At 44.3% G+C, this 21,891-nt stretch overlaps 1 protein-coding gene and 1 non-coding gene across 2 annotated transcripts in view; both read right to left on the reverse strand.

Moving 5' to 3' along the window:
* LOC142559251 (uncharacterized) overlaps positions 1-21,891 on the reverse strand; it is a 199,332-nt gene that overhangs the window by 64,828 nt on the left and 112,613 nt on the right. The window lies entirely within an intron of this gene.
* Positions 12,846-12,917, reverse strand: TRNAA-CGC (transfer RNA alanine (anticodon CGC)). The gene has a single exon. It is a non-coding gene; the product is annotated as a tRNA-Ala (tRNA).

Here is a 21,891-nt window from a genome sequence, read left to right on the forward strand (position 1 = left end):
AGTGCTCGACAAGTCAGCGTTCAAGAAAGTGCAACGGAAGAAACTGTTTCCCGAGTTCGTCACTATGTCCATTAATGTTAATAAAATACACACTACTAAAAATGACGCAATCTTTTATTGGGTATCATCCCGCCCGGCGGCCACAGCTGCAGTAGGAGTAAGCTAGAGTTCGTCGCTATGTCCTTTAACGTTAATACTGTTAATAGACTCCACACTACAAAAAAATGACGCATTGTTTTACTGGGTATCATCAAACCTGGTGGAAAGAGCTGTAGCAGGAGTAAGCTGCAGCTCATGCATATGTCTACTGTGGAAGATTGCTACAATACAGGCTTCACGAGCAGTCTTGTCAAACGTTCATGGAGATATACCGTCCAAAGTATTGTCTGACATTTTGGGGACTCTAGTTTGTTTTGCAGAAATAAACCAGCAAGCGAACGGAGTCGTGGGGATTCGATTTGTCCGTCAACAAGGCACTCTAAATTTATGAACAAATTTATGACGCGAAACAGGGAAACTGTTGTTCGCTTCTGGTGCAGAAACAGCGGAATGAAAATGAAATCAAATCCGCACGCGTTCATCTTTTTTTTAACCTTAGGTCAAAGTGGCGCCATTAAAAGACGTAAAAGAAAACGGGGAAGAAGCATACTATAAGTGTTTGCCACTTTTCCGTAGCTCTGCCGGGCGCGGAGACTTTAAAATGAAAATCTCATTGTCACAGTGAGTTTGTATGGTCTACGTTATTCCATTTTCGTACGGCAAAAAGTACTTTGGGCAGACGGGACGCGGCCTTAACATCCGCCTCAGGGAGCACCAAGTTGCCATCAGGAATGCAACAGGCTCGAATCTGGCCGAGCATTGTCCAAATTGCCCATGCAGGCCTTTCTTCGAAAAAAAACTGAAATATAGTATAAAAATGAAGGGGGGTTACATCAAATCAACCGCGACATTCTAGAAGCCTACTTCATGCATATCAACTCAGGCACATGCGGCAGCCAGACTTCTATCTCTCTGCACGATAAGGAAACAGAGTTTTTGAATGGCAAGATAGGCTGACACCCTTTAACCACTTGTTTGCGTCACTTCATCACATGCTCACATTCTCTGTGAATTTCATGTCTTGTTTGAAAAAAATAAACCAGTTGTTAGTCTGCTCTCGTATCGTGCACTTCCTTATGTCCTTCGTCCGGATTGCGCTGCCCACCCCTGGAAGTATGTACAGTCACCAACTCGCCCATCTGGTCGTGTTAATTGAGTTTGTATAGACTGGATTCGTTGCTAAAAATAAATATTAAGGTAGATGATTATGTAAAAGTGTGTTCCATTAAAAACAAACTGTCTGAAATACTGAAGACAATAATTGCACCGAAGGACGCAAAAATACGTTTGACGTTGCAGCACTAGGCATGAACAATTAAACCAATAAGGAGTAATCAGTGGCGTTTTGCAAATGCATTGTGCTAAGACACCCTAAATGTGTACACCCGTTGCTTAGTGACCTGCAAAACACACGCAAACACGCACGCACGCGCATGTACACACGCACGCACACACACAAACCAAAAATAAAAGGGAAAACGAGGTCAGAACTTAGCACCACTTACTCTCCACGGGTGGGACATACGTATGGTGAATTCCACTGGCCGACCTACAGCAAGTTTGCGTTTTCCCACAGGTCGATTTGCATCAACCCACTCCGCGACGGAGAGCTTCTCTTTGATCTGCCGAGCAGAGATGGATATCACCGCGACTCCGACGACGTGTTGTCCTTACTTCCGCATTGGCCGGGTGACTCGACTGTTATCAGCTGAAAAGGCTCAAGTGAAAATGCGACATGAAAGGCGAACGCGGGGCCTCAACTTCGACTCTGAGCACGAGGTCGCGGGATCGAATCCCGGCCACGGCGGCCGCATTTCGATGGGGGCGAAATGCGAAAACACCCGTGTGCTTAGATTTAGGTGCACGTTAATGAACCCCAAGTGGTCAAAATTTCCGGAGTCCTCCAATACGGCGTGCCTCATAATCAGAAAGTAGTTTTCGCACGTAAAACCCCAAATATTATTATCAACTTCGACTGTGCTACCTGACGGATCAACATTCATTTTTTGTCGCCGGAGGAGGGGTATTGCGTCTACCCGTGCCGCATTTTGTTTCTCCCTCGTGGATTCGGCTCACCCGCTCCTTATCGGCCAGCGGAATCCTCTACTGGATTCTGATGCCTCGGCAAGAGTACGCGCGCGCGTCACCGGCAACTTTGCACACATTCATTTATCATTTATCAAAATGCCAGCTATTTCTTTTACGTTTTCCTATCGTTTATTGAAATACCTCCTCTCTTTTTTTACTATTTTGTTCACGTGTTGACGAGATCGTACACGCGCAACACACCTCGAATTTTCTGTTAGACACGTCCAAAGCGAGAGAAGCCTGCCTATAATACGCTATGAGGGAAATGAAGGATCTGCGCAGGAGTATGCTTATCTAAGTCAATTACTCACAGAGGACGGTGATCATGAGGAGAAAATTCACAGAATAAAACTTGGTTGGAGTGCATACGGCAGGCAATACCAAATCCTGACCGTGCACACAGGGCCGTCGTCCAAAATAAATGCGTACAAATATTGTATTCTACCATTGCTAACATACGGGGAAAGAAACTTAGTGATTGACAAAGAGGATCAAGGACTATATAGTTAACAAGGACCGTGCAAAGAGGGATGGAATGAAAAAAATGTTAGGCGCACCGTTAAGACACAGGAAGAGAGGGGTTTGGATCAGAGAACAAAAGGAGGTAGCCGATATTTTAGATGTCATTAAGAGAAAAAGATGGAGCTGGGCTGGCCATGTAATGCGTACAGAAGATAACCGGTGGACGATTAAATTTTATGAATGAGTGCCAAGGAAAGGAAATAATTTTTTGATTTAGATCGATCTATTTAATTTCTATAGTGTTCCTCTAATGACAAGGGACAAACGATTGAAGAAAACACCCTTAAGAGCGCCAAAATATTTCTTGTGGAGGGTAGCACAGAATCGAGGGGGGTGAGGCGGTTTCCGGAATGATATGTTGTGGTAAAGAAAGCACAAGTACAACTGGAATAAGGTTCAACGCATATTTATCTCAGTCAGCGCCATAGCTAGTTAGTAGTTAGAAATGTTCGTAGTAAGAAAAATTAATAGTTCCCACTTCCTGATAAACATGGGAGCAAAGGACTGAGTTTGCTGCAACTCATAAGATTCTTAAAATTGGAGGCCTCGCGGGTTGGGTAAGTTCGAAGTAGGCACTGATAGTGAGAAGCAGAGGTCAAGTCAGCCTCATCTGATATCTCAATGGCTGTTGACTGGCACCGAAGGTTTCCCGTTGGTCTCATCTCTTTGCACCATTGAGGTACAATGCCCGCCACGCCACCAGCGGCGCTCATCGCGCCAACTTTTTGAAAAGCCCGATAGCTGCCAGGGCGATGTTCTTCCTGCGCAGCAGAGTTGCACGCGGCGTTACGCCAACATGTCAAACGCTCGTAGTGTTTGAAAAACTGTTCCGAGTTCCAGCGATGACCTAAACGGCTAACCCTTGCTACTGCCAGTGTTTTTGGAGGATTCTGTAAATGCCAGGGATGCTTCGCCCTTGTGGCACAACTGCGAAGTGACTTTCCTGTTTTTTTCATTAAGAAAATCAATAGGCTGCTTTTGCGCCGAAGAGCTACAAGAAATGAGAATTTCAAACATAGCCTACATGACGCTGTGCTTATATAAGAGACACAGGCTCGCTTTGAAACTTTTCATTAAGTCATATTGAGGTACACAATCGAATCGTAATTGCGAGCAGCAGTTAGTCAGTTTGCGCCCGGAACCAGAACCACTACGGAGGTTTTCCAGTACATTATTCGTGAATAATTTCTCAGGCATCGCTGTGTGTTTTGACAATAGTCCTCAGAAGATGCTCGTCTTTGCGCAACGAAGTAAATAACCCAGGTATTCACAAATTACTTGACCACATGTCTATTGGTGCTAACGCGCTCAAGACGCTGATTGCGTTTCCTTTGGCGCGTTCACGACAGGCGCCATTTCAATCAAGTCAAGTGTGGGCTTCAAGATGCAGTTCTCAATACGAGGCTAACTTTATTCACTTCGCAGCCTTGCGGTTAGGCCTAGCATAAGCAGTCAAATTCATTATGCCCTTGTTGTTCTGGTGTCCCCTGAGAAGTCAATCACTGATTTGTGACTGCGAAAAGCGCAGAAAATGATGACAAACAATAATACAACAACACAAAACGCATCGAGTTCCGTTTTCGTTAAATCTGTCTGCATTTTCTGCGATTTGCCATAACAAGGCAAGTTGAACAAACTACTCCTGCGCCATACACTTCAGCAATGACTGACCGACTTTATTTCCAGGGATGTCAGCAAAATGATAGATGAAGCACGGGGTGATATTTAAGCGCGTGCGATAATAATGTGTCTCAATGAAACTTCATAAAGCACCGGTTTCAGGCGAAAGCATCATATACCCTATTACGTGAAAATCCGTCAGCGTCGTCGTGACGGAAAGATGGTACCAAAAATGGCCGATGGCGCAAAGCGAAAGAACACGTCCAAAATGCTCGAATCGACATCAAGTTTTTTCAGGGAGATTTATGCAAGCGAAGCAAATAATGGCTTTCAAAAAAAATACGTACATTTGGTCAAGGCGGGAATCGAACTAGAGCCTCCGCGGTGCGAGAAGTGCACGCTTCCCCTCCCCCCCCCCCCCCCCATCTAGAGGAACGCAGGGAGCCGCAGCGTGCGAAGGTGCGTTCCATGGGTTCCGCTTCCAACAACGTTTTCGCACCGTTTTTCGAATGTGGCACACTTTCAACGACGCGAGAAGGAAGAACTGGACAAACACTCCACGCCAGCACCAAGTTTAAGGCCGTGAGCCCAGCTTCTAACCTTTTGGCGACACGTCGATGATCCGAAACGGAGGCGGCCGCGCCAACCCTAAAGCGCAGGAGCATAAGCCCACAGAGGCGCATATATGGTGTGCTATAGGTCTAGGCGTGATCAGGCTTAGGCGTCCGTGTGCCACCATGGTAGTCGAAACTGCCCAAGCCATGAGATTCAATGACCCCCTCTTTTGAACCCGAGTACCCCCGATAGAGAGAAAGATGACGGTGATTGGCAAGTCGCCCTTTCGCTCCGACAAAGGAAGGTGCGAGAAACCGAGTTGGCGTCGAAGCAGCTGCAGTCTCCCCTAACCGCTACCACGGTGCCGCAGTTGGCACCATCCAAGAAAGGCGAAGCAGAGGAGGTGGAGGCGCCTTCTCCCTCTCCCAAGACTTCAAGATTGTTATACGGATCCGCCAAGGGCTACTCATCGGAGACGTCACTGCGCCACAGTTCTCTGAAGCTGTAACCGGAGCCTGTAGCGTCTGCGGTAACCAATTTCTGCTGCACCCGAAGCCGGTATCCAACATCGTCATCATTTCAACACCCAGCCAAGAAACGGTGGGCGCCATTCGTCGCGCAACTCGGCTCAACGTTGGTTGATCATTGCACGAAGTAACCGCTTTCGTCACAACTGGGGAGAATACGAATAAGGGAGTGCTGCATGGAATTACGCTGCAGACTCGGCCAGAGACGCTCGTCGCCAACCTTCGCGCACCCACGCGGAGCGTGGAGATATTGCGCGCCCGAACACTCGGCGAAAGCGACTGGGCGGTGACCACACCTTCTATAGCCACTCAACTGCCAAGAGAGAGAGAGAGAGAGAGGAATGTAGGATGGTAGGGATGTTAAGATGTGTATACTACTTGGGCGGTGAACTGGCCTGTCACCCTCATGGGAGCACTGTACAGTTCTGCAATACGTGCAAGCAGACGGGACACCGCACAGATGTGTGTCCCCAGCCGCATCTGCTGGTCTGCCAGCAGTGTAGCGCCAAGGAGCCCCGAAACACGAGTACGCGGGCAAACGAGAACGCGGCAATAGAAGCCCATGAATACACGTCAAAATCGCCAAGCGACTGGCCGCTCAAGGCACTTTACGTGTATTCACGGGTTTCTTTCACGCTCGGAAAAATTCTTTTATGTCGCACGTATTGGACAACAGAAAGCTGTATCGGGAGTTTCTCATGCTGCTCTACAATTTCTCATCGACACTTTTTGTGTAATAATAATAATTGAGAAGATGCATATTTAATTCAAACTAATTATCTTACTAGGCGGAATGAAAAAATATTCTGAGTACCTGCAAGCGACGGCAAACAACATTTTCTGTCAATCTACGCAGCATTTGTAAATTTTTCAGGTTTGGTTCAAGTTACACACTTTGTATATATTAGCAACAAACGAAAAAAAAAAGAAAATGTGGAAAAAGACGATACAGTCGGTTGTATGGTAGATAGAATAACTTTCGTTTTGTCAAGTGGAGTACTGCGACAGACTACGTGTTTATCCTGGGTATATGTGTTCAAAACAAATAATAATAATAATAATAATAATAATAATAATAATAATAAATAATAATAATAATAATAATAATAATAATACTAAGACAGCAGATGCTGAGAGAGCTGGATCGCGGCTGTACGAAACGTAGTATCTATTCTCTTGCAACTGAACTTGAACAAGAAACACAACCAAGGAAGAAATATGACGCGTCTGTTCCTATTACGAGGAAAATTCATTGCCGATGGATCGCTCCTACGCTTTTCATTCTCCTTGAGCAATTCCGAAGGTTTCTGTGCATTGGCTTTGAAACGAGGTGCCGCAGAAAGAGAAAATGCCAATCGAATAAACACTTGACTCTCCAAATCTTATTCCTGTGTCAGTCTTAAGAGCGATGGGTTAAGCGCGATGAAAGCACAGACAGATTCTTTCATTTCTGTAGGACATCAATTTGTGTTTTGCCACATTGTTGCACCTTGGTGGAAAGATTTCTTCTTAGTGTTATTGCTGTTCGTCTATCCTACTGCTTTTTTCACCTAACCATCTCATCACGAAATTCTTGTATATATATGCACGCATGGGACTTGCAAAAATATGCAGCCAGAGAAGCGACCTTTATCATGTACAATATATTTAAGAATGCGACCGAAAGACGCAGTTGAATACGCAGTTCGGAGACAAAAGCAATCTGAACCCTCTTCTTTCTTGTCGCTAAAACACCCTCTCACTACCGCTCACATGGAATGTTTGATTTCCCCGATAGGATAAAAAAGAATATAACTATTTCTTCACATTCATAAAGCCGTAACTATTTCTGTCGCACAGAAAGCGAGAATAGTTATAATTTTACCGCGGCACTCGCCACTCAAGATACTGTGAGGGCCACTATTTTTGCCTTAAGGCACATTGCAAGTTTCTCTCTTCTTACGTCGTGTGTCTTTGCCCAAAACTACACAGCTTTCTTTTCCTCTATCCCCAGCATTATAGCTACATAAATGACTTATGCGTAAAACTCGTCAATGGTGCCACATTACCAGAGCAGCCTAATAATGCTCGATGCACATTAGATGTAAAGACAGGGCATGAGGTTACGATGTTGAAGACAATATAAAAATAACAGTACGAGACGACGAGATACGTTAAGCACTACGAACTGCTCGAGTCTTCAGTGGCAGATGCATGCCAGCGTCTCTACGGCGTGACGACCGTCGACGTGATCAGGGTGCATGAATACAAATACATTTACAGCGCTCAAGCCAGAGCTAGCGGTAGTCTACATGCAGATTCACGCTTGTTTGAATTCGATTCTCCCTGTCAGTTCTCAAGGGGCATTCATGTACTGTCGTCTCATTTTTGTTTACTTTTCTTTTTTTTTGAGAAGCAGGTTTCTTGAATGCTGATAATAGAGCGACGCGCGCTATATATCTGTTTTCGAAATCAAATCGAATTATTGGAGGAACTTCGTCTCTGAGCACGTTATTGAATTACTATGTTTGAGCAAGAAGTACTAGACGCCGTGGTACTTGATATAGCAAAACCTGTTCACGTCACAGCGCTGTTCACGTCACATGCACAGCGCAGGGTGCGGCGCAAGAAGGAATTATGCAATCTTGCTCTATCGTGTACGAATTCCCCTGGAGTTTAGTTAGACTAATAGCCAATGCACAGCACGCAACGCAAATGAAATGCTCACTGAGGCTTGTAAACCTAGCTTACAGTGAAATTAAGCACAAAAACACACAAAAAAGCGCCAGTGCATATTCGAAGGATCAAGACCCGTAAGTACGAAAGAAATTCCTTACGCTACTTTTGTGCTTAAAAGTAAACGCCAACCACTTATTATCGCAGGCATAATATTAGCGTAGGGAGTCGACCAGGGGCATTGAGCACTCACGAACAAAAATGTCAAAAAATTCGGCCCAATGTTTAGGATTCTGATTGAAAAGCAGAAACTAAACCCGGCGGACTCGGGCGCAATGAGCATTAATGGGGTTTGCCCGCTGACGTTATTTGAGAAGCATAAACCTGTGGTCTTCGGATTATATGCTATCCCGTCTAGTCTCATGTCATGTTTCTTGTCTGCCTCGTAGACTTGCCTCGAAGGGTTTCCAGAATGACGTTACCGAAGAATAACACGATTAACGAGTGCACACCCAGAAGAAAATTTTGATATTAATTGTATTCAGACTTCCAAGTTAAGAGGGAGATTTCTGCGTGGCTTCGAACCATTAAAGGCCACGCAAGAGATTTCGTGCTGAAAACCATTGACCGTGACATTTGTTTCCGATTGTCTGCCGTAAGAGTATTAACTAAAATGTTAGCTAATTGATCGTTAAAAACTACTTAGGAACAAGATAAGGAATGCTGGATGCTAGTTCAGGTTGTTAATTGGAATATGAAGTTGGCCCGATCTACCTCAAGCAAGGTTAAGAAACTGGCTGCTTCTTTTCATTCATTGTCTTGCTGAGATATTCTCAATTACACCTAACATTTTGAAGGACGGCGATATGCCTAAAATATTCTGGGGCTATACAATTCAGCACGGTAAATTAGTTCACACTTTCCACAGTACACACTACACGGCTGAATGCTTAAGCCACGAGCAAACTTGCTTCTGACGAGTAAACATATTAATTTCTTCACAATTATTCCTGCCAAAACTCTCACAGTATAGAAGAAACCATTCAATCCTACTTCAAGTAGGAAACTGTGTTGTTTTGATTGAGAACATTTTTCACCTTTTTTACTATAACAATCTATCAACAATGGTGGTTACAGCACTGCTACGTAGGAAGCTTTTGACTCGAACTGCTTAGGATGCTTCGGTTTTCCTTTCCTTTGGGTGACGATTCATTTACGCTATATTTTGCACCGGAAATGGCTCAAACTAACGTTTTGATGACAGGCTATGTAGAAAAGCCTCGATGCGCAAGCAGACAAATCCTACTTCGCAGACGAAATCCTGCTGTTCTCTAAAAGCCTTCGCAAACAGTGTCTCGAAAGGATAGACTCGCTTCCTCACAGTATCCAGTGGTTCCACATCCGCAGCTAGTATTTTAGACGCCAAACAATCCATAACCAAATTGTTTTGGAATTGGCCTTGTTCTTTACGGCTTTATGTTTAAATAACTCGCGCAAAAGAAGACTTCATTTTGGACTAAACAATAACACAGACAGCTGTCCTGTCGTCAAGCTTGACGCGTCGTCTACTCTTTTGCTATTTCTTTCAAGAGGTTCCTTTCAGTCTTAGACCCTTGGTGCTTGCTTGTAAATTGGCATCGTGGGGATAAATGCCACCTTCGCTAGATATCGCCATCGCTTTGTGAACGAGCGGTGGCCGCAGCTCAACGTCGCACCAAGGAGCTCGTGCGGGATTATGTTGCCCTGCAGGAATCGGGCGTGTCGCACCAACCTAGATACCCATAGGCCGCCAAGTTTATAATGCTGGATTCTGCTGAGCGGAAAGAGGCCCGAAGCTACTACGAAAACGCAGGAGGATGGCCGGGCCAAGGAACCCGTAAATAAGGCAAGCGGTGGCTCTTGCATAATGCACGATGTTGCCGCTAACCGCGGCTCACTCCAGCATTTCCCGAGACACTCCGTCTCCCATAGGGTCAGGCCACATATTGGTGCTGCCAGCAGTGACCAAGAGCGAAGGCGGGGATGCCTGTCAGGGCAGAGCGATTGATATGCAGAAAGGATAATAAAGTGACTGCGAAGAATAGAAATCTCCCCGCACGGTAAAACTGAGAACCCGTACTGCGTGAGCGAAACCAACTAAGCGTCGAGAGATGCCGTGAAACGACTGAGGCATAGGCAACGCTTATGGCCGAAGTTTTTAAGGAAATAGCTTACGATTCGGAAAGGACTCTCTCCATGTCATTTTGTTTAAATAAAATACAGATTCTAGCGTTTCACGTACCAAAGCCACTATATAGTTAGGAAGCACGCCGTAGTGGGGGTTTCCTGAATAATTCCGACCACCAGAGCGTCTCTAACATGCCCCCTAGTTATAAATAAACGAGAGGTCTTAGATTTCGCCCCAATCGAATCGCCTTCGCGACGACCGACATCGAATCGGTGACCTCGACCTTAGTAGTAAAATGTAGTAATATTCTGGGCAAGCCCCGCGGGTGGGTTTTCGTCCATAGAATACCACGAGTAAGAGGTAATTTGGTTATTCAACGTGGCATGCAATGAAATAGAAAGATTATTCAGCAAAAAAAAAATTTTGGGTTATGTAGACTTGGCGCGTCCAGCCTCCCCCCCCCCCCCCCAAAAAAAAAGAAAGGGAATAACTGCGCTCACATCAGCAGTATTCACAAGATTATACTGGTCATCGCCACTTTCTTTTGTATACCCTACATCACTGGTAGTGGTTTACTTTTGCAGCGTTTCAAAGAATAAATCCACTTTCTCATGCGTTTTGGTATCAAATAAAATTATGCGTCACAGCCGTACAGCTCAGGGAGTGTCCCGCGCGGAGGAGGAGAGAAAGAGAAATAGCAGAGGGCAGGGAGGTTAACCAGAATAACGTCCGGTTGGCTACCCTACACTGGGGGAATGGGAAAGGGTAAAATAAAGATGACAGGAAGAGAAAAGAGGGAACGAATACATCACAAACATTTGGGGCTCGGAACAATTGGTACCGCGATAAATTCTCAAAATGTCGGATAAGCTGAGATTGTTCCGCCTGTTTTCAAGTATTGCAGAATCACTCTACGCCAAAGACACATGAGATATGGCCGGTGAACATCGTTCATACTTCACTGTTTGCAATGCAGTTAGAAGATATATCTCAGAAACTGAGTGGCCGATTCTGTTTTACAACATCGCAGCATGCTAGCGGAAGTACACAGTAATGCTGGTGATAATTCAGTTGGCCAGACAAAATGAGTTCAAGAACGGTGAAAAAACTCTTTCTCATACGAAGAAACAAGTATTGTGTTTCGTACTGCACGCAAAATCGAAGAACCAATGTATAAAGTCAATGCACTTTGCATGATCAGAAAGGCAAAGCTTACCATCAAAAATAAGAATTTGCGAAACGTAGAAGCGAGCGATGTCTCAGACAAATAACGCAGGATGCAGCCTCAATTTATTATGTAGTGCGCAACAATATTCAGCATATCAGCCGCTCCCTACCTTCACACTGGGTTACTTTGAGCGACATCAGATGCGAGGGACGCACCTTCGTTACTCCTGCGTTACACCATAGTTCCACGAAGGCGAAGTTACAAGAGTGCAGAAACTCGAACCGAACTTGTCCCTTCAAAATTTTAAGAGATCATTATTGCCGAGCCACGCAATACTGCTCTCGTTGTTTCTTCAAGATGAATTTTCTTTACTTCTTCCTGTTCTCCTTTTGTCGTGAAGATAATCTCAAAGAAATAGTGTATGCTCCTGGTTGAAAAAAAATTCTTAGCCTAACAACGAGGATAACGCAATGATGTTGGACGTCAAAGTAAACAGAGTTCAACATCGAGTTATGCAAGACTGCAAGGGATACGCTATCGCTGGGGCTTATGACTTTGTAGTTAGGGGAGCGGCCTATGCCAGGTAGCCGATGATCTTGTGAAAGGACCCACTCGGCGTGCCTCGTATATGAGAAAGTTCAGTCCATGCCCTTCTCTCAGGCCCCACACCTTGCTTTAGGAGACTGGGATTGGATTACCTTGAGGGACTTTAGGAGCCGCCGCCAAAGGCATACCAATCTCGATAGCATGCAGATCTCACATGACGCGCTTTTCACTTGCGATTGTAATCTAAGTTTAGTGTTCGGCAACGAAGCGTAATTTATGTTGAGGAATAAATCGATTAACTCTACAGAATAGCCCAAGGGTGGCCCATGACATCGACTAAATCATATTATCGAGGACGCTACAGCATATATATAGTTTTTTTTTCAATCAAGCAAAACCAAGCTTTATTTAGACAATTCAAGGAGGGGGGGGTCGCATAAACAAATAATTGGACCAATAGCCTATGTTCGGATACCTAGTCTAGCTTTGACGCCAAGATTCGGGATACCGTTGTCATAGTAATTCCATTATTATTACCATGGATTGAAACAGCAAGAAACTGATCAGGACGCGCTCTACGCGCTTAATAATGCTAGTGGGGTGCGTGCAGTAGCCCTGCAGCAGATTTCTAAGCATAGTGTGGTCCCAAACCTATGTTTCGGAAGCGAACGTTAAAAACGCCGAAACGCGTTAGGAACCCTTTCGAGAAACTCAAATGGCCCATTTCGTCAAACCAACCCTTTTCAAATGTATTCTCATAGCACGTGAGGTACCTAATGGACCAAGTATTATTTTTGCCTCCAACCCGTAGACAAGTGTCAAAGATAATCCTTGTACTTACTAAATTAATTAAACAAATGCTAAATTAATGGAAATGAAAGTGGGTGAAAAGACAACGGGCCGCAGGTGGGACACGAACCCACTTCTTCGCATTGCGCGTGCGATGCTCTACCAATTGAGCTACCGCGGCGCCGTTTCCCCATCTACTTTCTTGGCTAGTTTATGCTTCCCAGTAGAACCCTGGGAGTGTTAGCCAGCGGGCACCACTCAGAAACCTTGGCGGCGGGTGTGGACCAGCCTGTCTGCCGCAGGCGTCACGAGTACGGGATCTTTTAGGGTGAAGGCAACGGGTCAATCAACCCACACGCGCTGCCTGGAGGCTTCAGTGTTGCTGAACTCGATATATATATATATATATATATATATATATATATATATATATATATATATATATGTATATATATATATATATGTATATATATATATATATATATATATATATATATATGTATATATATATATATATATATATATATATATATATATATATATATATATATATATATATATATATATATATATATATATTGCCTTCAGGTAGGCCGTGTGGGTTTCTATCCATGTGTGCGATTGCTCGTGTGCAATAAAGGTCGCAAGCTTTATTGGACTTCATCATTTCACCCATCGGCCGCTTGACGATTGCTACGTGAAACTCAGTGATACGAGGTACAATCGCTCAGTCTCGAACAACAGTGATCTCAAGACCTCTGAAGGCACGGTGTCAAGATTTGTTCATCATGTTTTTATGTTGCATCGGCTGTCAGGCAAGCCTTCGTATAAAGTGGGCAATTTTTGGACAGTTTACCCTAACACAAACAGCCCACAGTTTCTGTTGAACCCTTAGTAATTTCAGGAGCTCCACGGGATGTTAGGTAGCTATGGTCACGTTGTATTGACGCGGAAGAACCAGACAGCGCAAGAACTGAGCCGTGCATGTGTTCCAACTTTCAGTACACGGGTGTACACATGACCGGTGCAGATATTCAGGTAACGTACGTCAAACAAAGGACACAAGAACTAGACAAATTATCAGGCCAACTCAAATAGGCGGTATCCTTAACTAAGTTAAAATTGTGAAATATAATTCCCTCTGTTTAAACGGCGTTATCGAGCATTCTACGAGCGTATATGAACAGGTGGCCACTACAACATTTTTCTGTGCTTTAAGCCATCGCAACCTATGCTCAAAAAACCATCGCAATGCCTTATACTTCTGTATTAAGTTAGAAAGGCTATAACGTTTGTGACAAAGAAAAGTATGATACTGAGAACCTGTGCACGCATCTGTGGAAAAAAAAATTGCCGAGGCCACGGTAATAATGAAAATGGTTTTGGAAACGTACACATGTATGCTAATTCAATTCAGCGTGTGATCAGAAACAAAAATGTTTGTACTCCTAACAATAATCGCCATCAATCTCACGTATATACCTTTCTTTGTCGTAGCGCGCCCGGAACTTTCCTGTCAGGAAAGGCCTGTGCGTAATAGCTATGGCGCCGAACCGTTCCTGATAGGAAAGTATTGTAAGCGCGCAGTTTTCACTCAAGGAAGTGCCCACATGATTGATGACGAATATTGCCTGGTCTTCTTGAACAAAATAACTTACACAGGGCTTCGAGCTCTTTAGACTAAATTATTTATTTATCTTTTGTATAACTAGAGGAAGTTGTACAGCCAAGTTGTTGTTTTTTCAGCACTAACAAAAGAGAGGAAGGGAATCGCAGGCAATATTTATACTGTCAAAAGGAATTGCGCAAATCGGCAAATTTTTCAAACAGATCGGATAACTACAATTATGCTGTGCGCACAGCCGTTATGCCTATGAGCACATTTATTTTCTGCACTCGAAACGAACTCGCAGTAACGGGGTTTCCATTGACCTCGAATCCTATAGTAACGTGTTGAAAACGGGTGCGTCTTATAGGAGTGCATCGATTAGCGTGTTACAAATTTTGGAACCTCTGCAGCTGTCTCAGTGCATTGACAAATGTACGACGCAGACCTAGCAAATAATGGACTACAACATGGCCACTAGATTTGATTCGACGTCGGAAGAAAGCGCTCGTTGCCATTGCCCCTAGTGTAGTGGTTCTTTTGAGGGCAGAAGTTTATCCAAATAAACAGTTCAATGTCCAATTGCTCTCCGCACGTTCTACTTCTTTTCACTGTCATTACAATGAGTACCTTCCCAGAAGAAGTATTAATACTTATGTCCCATCTTAGACGTAACAATACTCACATCTTCCTACCTCCAATAGTACAGGGCAGCTTTTACAAAGTAGCTAAACATACGTTCACTCAAGGAAATATCACATATTTCTCAAGATTTGTAATTTTACCGTAATAATGACCACACATGCTAGCAATATATGCTTCATGTGCACTTTATCTTCGTTTTATCAAAACATTATATTATCAAGCAAAAGTAACAAAGCATAGAGAACATGTAATGGTTGTCTTCTCTGTGGCTATAAACCACAGAAACATAAACAACTATTCCACATGAAAGAAAGTTAAGACAATTAGTTCACATGACAATACATTCATGCCATACTGCAACGAAATGTTCTTTGAGTAAACAATATTTTTTATTGTAGTTGTTTAATAACTCTTTTGGCTTAGTGATCAACAAGTAGAACCCCGCGCAAGAGTGTGAAACATGCCACTAAGAACGTCTTAGTAAATTACCCCGGTAAATTATACTTACTAGGTGTAAAACTCGTCGAAACAAAACAAACAAGTACATGCTATCTGTAGAGTATAAAGAATCTGCGCAATATATTTCATGTCCTATCTTTTATGTAATTTTGTCCTTGAAAGTTTGTACCCCATTCAAAGACAACTTCAAGATCCTGGCAGCCCATTAGCTTTCGATGGAGTCAATCACCACTTGTCAATTATACTCAAATTTGCCAATAGGACCACCAATGCACGCTTTATCTGCTTTGCTGCACGCCTGCGCAGTACATGCACTTGTCTTTTTCCATGCTAAATTCTACCAGTACTTGCTCAACACTTGCTAATTTGATTCTCTGTTGTGGGCAATCCGGTGTTATCCGAGTTTTTATGGCATAAAGCAAGGGATGTTGAAGGAGCCTGCGTCGTTATACGTCGTATAGGACAACAAGCTTCTGCAGAAATATCGAGCATCCATTCAGGACATAGTTATCTGCTGCAATTCTGCCAGCATCTCCCGCTAGAGTCTTGCAAATGTCCCCTTTTCTTGTATTATGTGGGGAGCAGTGAAAGGCACATCGTTTTCCCGCTAACGCCCGGTAATTAGTCGGCACAGACTATGTAGTATAATTAGTCTCCCGTGTTAGTCTGCATGTAACCCTGCGCTTCGCGAACCCGCGAAGCTGCAATGGTAACCATCCGGAGTAATAATTGGCTGGCAAACATCCAGGTGAAATAGAACGTGGAACTACTACTACGTACGAATGTTATACTAGGAGAACTCGACTATGAGGCACGCGAAATGGCGAGCACTTGCTTATTCCCCGCATTACCGACAATAAACCCTTGCATCAGGCGGCGACGCAGCTACAATACGCCGCTTTGAGAAGTGCGTGGTGCAATCATAGAGATGGGTGACATTAGAAATGCGGAACGGTATGTACGGGTGGTAGCGGTCGTAGCAGTGAACGGCACAGGAGTTTCGTGTTCAAGCCTGCCACTAGAATTTTACGTATATTTGATTCTATTCTGTCCCTTTTTTTAATTTCTTGTTGGAATCGAACTTCTGAGCAGTGAGCGAAAGAAACACGATTACCGCAACTCAGTTACGTCAAGTTTGTCCACGCACTGAATCCGCCATTAGGCCGATTGTTTAAGTAGAGCTTAAAAAACGGTAGGAGCCTCCGCTTAGCTGTGATGGTCTTTCATGGTTCATTACACCCGTGACGCTCAAGTGGCACAAACTGATGACGTTGGCACACGCCTGGAGAGCCAAACAATCACAAGTACTAAACAAAATTTCGGATCCCATCGGCATTGCCACTATCAATGCTGAAGTGCTACTGAGAAGGCAGAAATCTGTTCTGTCGCTATACTAGGGCCTTTCGGAACAACGCGAATGAAAAACTCGAAGGCTTCTAAGTGAATGCGCTGATCAGATGAACCGGAAGATTGTTTCAGTGAAGCAGCAATTAAATAAAGCGCGATGTACATACAGGCAAAGGGCTAAAAAAAATTACGCCGGACAATGAGCTCGAGGTATGGTCTGACCAGGTATCAACTTCGAAGTACGTGTCTGAGCACGTGTTGAAGAGTAGTGCAATATTCAAACAGTTTTCACGAAGGCATTGGCAGTGAGATTCTCACAAGAGAAATCTGCAAAGAGACGTAGCCGTCGGGCAGTCATGCGAATGCGTGAACAAAAAATCGTTATTAGTGTTTATCAACATTACACTTCTCTTTCGAAGCAAGGCCGTGTCAGAGAGAATGGGCATGTGCTCCAATTACAATATTCCGTAGTATTTATATGAATACAGCTTTATATAAGAGACAGCTGAGACTTACAAGCAGCGACAATAAAATTACATAGTTTCGAAAGTGGACTCTTCGCCGATAAAATACAGGTACCACAATGGTCCTCTCGGCAACCCTGACACTGCCTAGCCAGAAAAAAAACGTAGGCTACATTGCAAAGTGCAGCGTTTAATTCAGGAGGAAATCTCCCAGTGTATGCGCTTATCTTTACGCACAAATCAAAATTCATCCTTTGCTGTCCATGGTCATCTACCTAAAGGTGTGTTTAAAGTTAGTTCGCTGGGATGGTTATGTCACTGTGAATCCGATCAAATAATATGTTTAAGGCTTGCCCACAATTATGGAAAGCATTAGAACGTACAGCAAGCAGACGATTAGTAAGAAGTAAACCAGGCAGACCCGCGTGAAGTCTGTCGTGTCTCCCCCTCTCCGCCAATGTGCCAAAACTGCAATCTGATTATGAGGCGCGCCGTAGTGGAGTCTCCCGAATAATTTGGACTACCTGATTCTTTAACTTGCACATAAATCTAAGTACACGGGCGTTTTCGCATTTTGCCCCCATCGAAATTCAGCCGCCGTGGCCGGGATTCGATCCCGCGACCGCGAGCTTGGCAGCCCAACAACCACAGCCGCTAAACACTCGCGGTGGGTTATCTTAAGTTTCTACGGAGCTGGATGAAATTGAACTCACGGCATACATATTCAGACTCGCGACACAGGCTGCAGACATCGTGGCGGCGGCGCTGTAAGGACCAGCCTCTCCGTGAGAAAACGCGAGGAAGGAGGAGGGCTGCAGTGAGCACCTCATACATGATGCCTTAAAGATTGTAAATACGGCGCGTCCCTAAATTGCTTCAATGTTATTCGCATTAGCGTCGGCAGTCATTCCGAGATATCTTTAGCTTCCCGAGTTTTTCTTGTTTTTCTTTCGTTCACCCCAACTTTAACGGGATGTCCTGCTTGACATATTTGGAATCACGCGATCAATCGTTTCTCGAAGTCTTAGATATATTTTTGTACTCAAATGTACTGCTGCTAAAGGAAGGTACGATCCCAGAACAATGGCGGATAACAAAAGGAAAAGCTCCTCTTTCTGCACGCTAGTTTTTTTTTTTGTTGTTGTTGTAGTTTTAATAGCCATTTTGTGCCACAGGTGTCGAGTGCGATTAAAAGTTTGCGTTATGTTTCGCAAATAGCGTGACTGAGCTCCGTGCATACTGAAATTTACCAGCCACGTAACATATGCATATGGCCGATTTGGTTAGATTATGACTGCCTTTGCGAAATCAAAAATTTAGTGCTACGTAGATTCGCAGTGTAAGAGTAGTGCGTACAGCTGTTTTTCGTCTATGCCAGCGCAGGCAAGAGAATCCTTAGATATAACGCACACATTGGACATACTTGATTGATAGCAACTATTTAAAAAGTGCGGAATATTTTGTGCGTGCATACGCTACACCTAATTTGGACGTTCCTCGATGCAAATGTTTTGCCTCGACAATACTTGTGCTGCAGTAAAAGATATCACTCAATCGTGCGCATGACAAGATAATTCATGTTCAATTCAAAGAAAATGAAAAAAAAACACAAGAAAAAGGAAAGGGAGCATCCCCCATTTGTTATAAATAAGGACAGAATCATAGCCTTCATGGATCATCTTTTGGACTGGTACGAATGCTGCGCCCTTAGAATGTCGCTGCTCGTCATCTGTATCGTCCTGTACGCTGATCTATTACTCCAGCTATGCTTTTCTTTACCCGTTATGTACAACGAATTCTCACTACCCGCAGCAGATAAGTTCTACGCAGACACTTTGCCTTACAAAAGAAAGCATGAAACGGTCACTTTCTTAAACCTGGTATTTCTTTTCTTTTACACCTGGAAATTCTCGCTGCCTGTCCATAAACAAAGGGTGATTTGATTTCTTGTGCCCTCACACGAGGGAACAAGTGTACTTAACCTGGCATAATTTTCACACAGATTTCAGCCACTTCTGTGCCATTGTACCTATTTAGTTCAATAATAAATTTGTTCTCCTTCCTCAAGAGAGGGTAGCCAAAGAAGGAAAGCGTCGGTCGACTGCCTCTTTTTTTCTCCTTCTGCGTTTCCTTCTTTCTTTCTTACTAGCTTTCCTTCCTATTTTTCCGCCCGCTACAAAAGTGGTTAAAATAAGAAAATAAGATCCTCGCAACAAGGCCGAGAACGAGAGGGAGATTTCTTTTTACTAATTTAGGAAAAGTTTGCGAGGTGGCTTACTTAGCATGCTTTTCTAGGTGAATCAGATGATAAATCAGAATATACACACAGGACATATGACATTTAGCATACACATACCACAATACCTAGGATCTCGTGTTGTCTGTTGTGTTGAGTCTCGCAGAAGTATAAAGGGCGCCTCAATAGCGGGGTGCTCTACTGGCCGCACTAGTCCATGGTCCAAGAGCATGTTGTACCTCAAGGTGTAAATTCATATTTACACAGTACCATCATTAGCAAGGCCATTCGGAATGCCGCTCTCATTTGCTGTCGTTCGGACTTTCAGGCAAAGATTGCATCAGCAATGAGCAATGACGTAGATAACGGAGCAAAGAAATGTCTATTAGAGCACATCAACAAAAACTCTGAATCGGGAGTCATTCCGGCATCGTAGAAGTATGCAGATAGTAGAGTGATCCCCACGCCGAAGAGGCTGTTTGGGAAAGAGAACCTGAGGACAGTGCAATGTGGTTTCTTGAGCTAGTCGGGGGAGCATCTTCGAGGATGCCCAACGCAGCGGTAATGACAGAGACGAAAAAAATTTTCGATTCTAAAGTTCACTTGGTTTTCAGCGATTCTTCAGGTCCCCTTTTTGTCCCTGTTGGTACTGTATGGAATGGATGATCCTTGGCCGCCTGGAATGGTACCGTGAACACTACAAAATTCATTCGAATTCCATGGCTGGTTTCCGACGTGACCGCTCTTTCATCGACAATGCAGTTGATCTAGTTTCATATGTCTAGCACGAAAGGTCCAGTACGCGTTTATCCGCAGGTTTATTCTTAGATGTGAAAGGCGCATAAGATAACGTATTACATGAGGCCATTCTCGACGCTCTTGCGACGGTTGGCCTAGGTGGTAGTCTTTTTATGGATTGCAAGTTACCTCTCTGCAAGATCATTCTTTGTGTTAACTGACGATGGCCCAACTACGGGACGCTATGCCAGCAGGGGCGTTCCTCAAGGCAGTGCTCTCATTCCGACTCTATTCAACCTCGCTCTTGTTGGACTTGCTGAATACTTGCCAACTACCATCAAGACTTCAATATACGCAGACGTCATCTGTGTCTGGACTTCGGCAGTCACACGTCCTCAGATATGTGCACGGCTTCAAAGAGCGGCTACTTTGACAGCGAGCTACTTGTGTAAACAAGGTCTCAGCATATCACCAGAAAAATGCGCACTAGTGGCATTTACTCGCAAACCAATGACGCTTATGTCATCTCAATGAATCGGCGGACCATTTCCTATGTCAGAACCAACAGATTTCTTGGCGTCATTATTGACCGAGACCCCTGTTGGAGCCCGCACGTGGCCTACATGAAACGGTGCTTGACAGCAACTTCCCAGTTGATAAAGACTTGACAGGAAAGACGTGGGGGCCGTTAGTAGACGCATGGCTTAACTCTACAGAGCTCTCTTTCTCGGTTTTTTAAGATATAGTCTACCTGTACTAAACAACACCTGCAAGACAAATATTCCTGTTCTGCAGGCAGCACAAGCTCAAGCACTCAGAGTTCGCCTTGGTTTGCCCAGATGCACGTCAACAGAGGCAACTATTGCGATTACTCGGGACCATCAAATGCAAACTCATATTACGGTGGAAGCCCTGAGAACGCACCTCAGACATTTTGCACGTGCCCTCTATCACCACCTTGCAACACTACCTTCACACAGGCACCAAGCATCATTCTCTAAAACTATCGTCAAGTAGAACGACAAACTTCCCTCTGGCTTCACCGCTGCATCTAAACCTTCGAAAACAGGTGAAATTCCGCATATAACTACGTGCTCCTCTTCTCTCGATGAAGCCTGCTCCCACCTAGAGTAATGGTCACACGCGCAACTGCCTCTACGTAGTTTGTCGCCCACCATGACTAATCATCCAATGCGGAAGGCGCCACATCTCAAGATAGAAGGTAGGCTCGACGCCGCAATACGCCCGTGGGTACCGATATGGGAAAACGTAGGGAAGGAACACCGCTTAGGAATGCTATGTCGACCCAAAAGGAGAGATTGTCTCCGTTGCCACTGACGCTCACCTCCTTGCGGCATGGTAACAAGACCACCAACTTCATTCTTCAATAATGAACTCGCATGAAAAGCTCTTTCGGTAAAACGCTCCTTAGACAGCACTTTACAGCTTCCTGTGTATAACGAATATTTGCAATGGGGCCTGGTGAGTGGTCTTTCAAGCAGACCAAATAGGAATCGTCGGTCTGATTATACAAATGGACAGGGCCTGGTCCACGACTCTCTCTAAGTTCCAAGAGACCGTCCTCCATGCTGTCGTCGTGGTGGTATGGATCGCAAGCAAGAGACACGGGCCTAAACGGAACGCTATCAGGATAATTCAA

Source organism: Dermacentor variabilis, chromosome 10 (assembly GCF_050947875.1).
Source record: "Dermacentor variabilis isolate Ectoservices chromosome 10, ASM5094787v1, whole genome shotgun sequence".
Lineage (NCBI taxonomy): Eukaryota > Metazoa > Arthropoda > Arachnida > Ixodida > Ixodidae > Dermacentor > Dermacentor variabilis.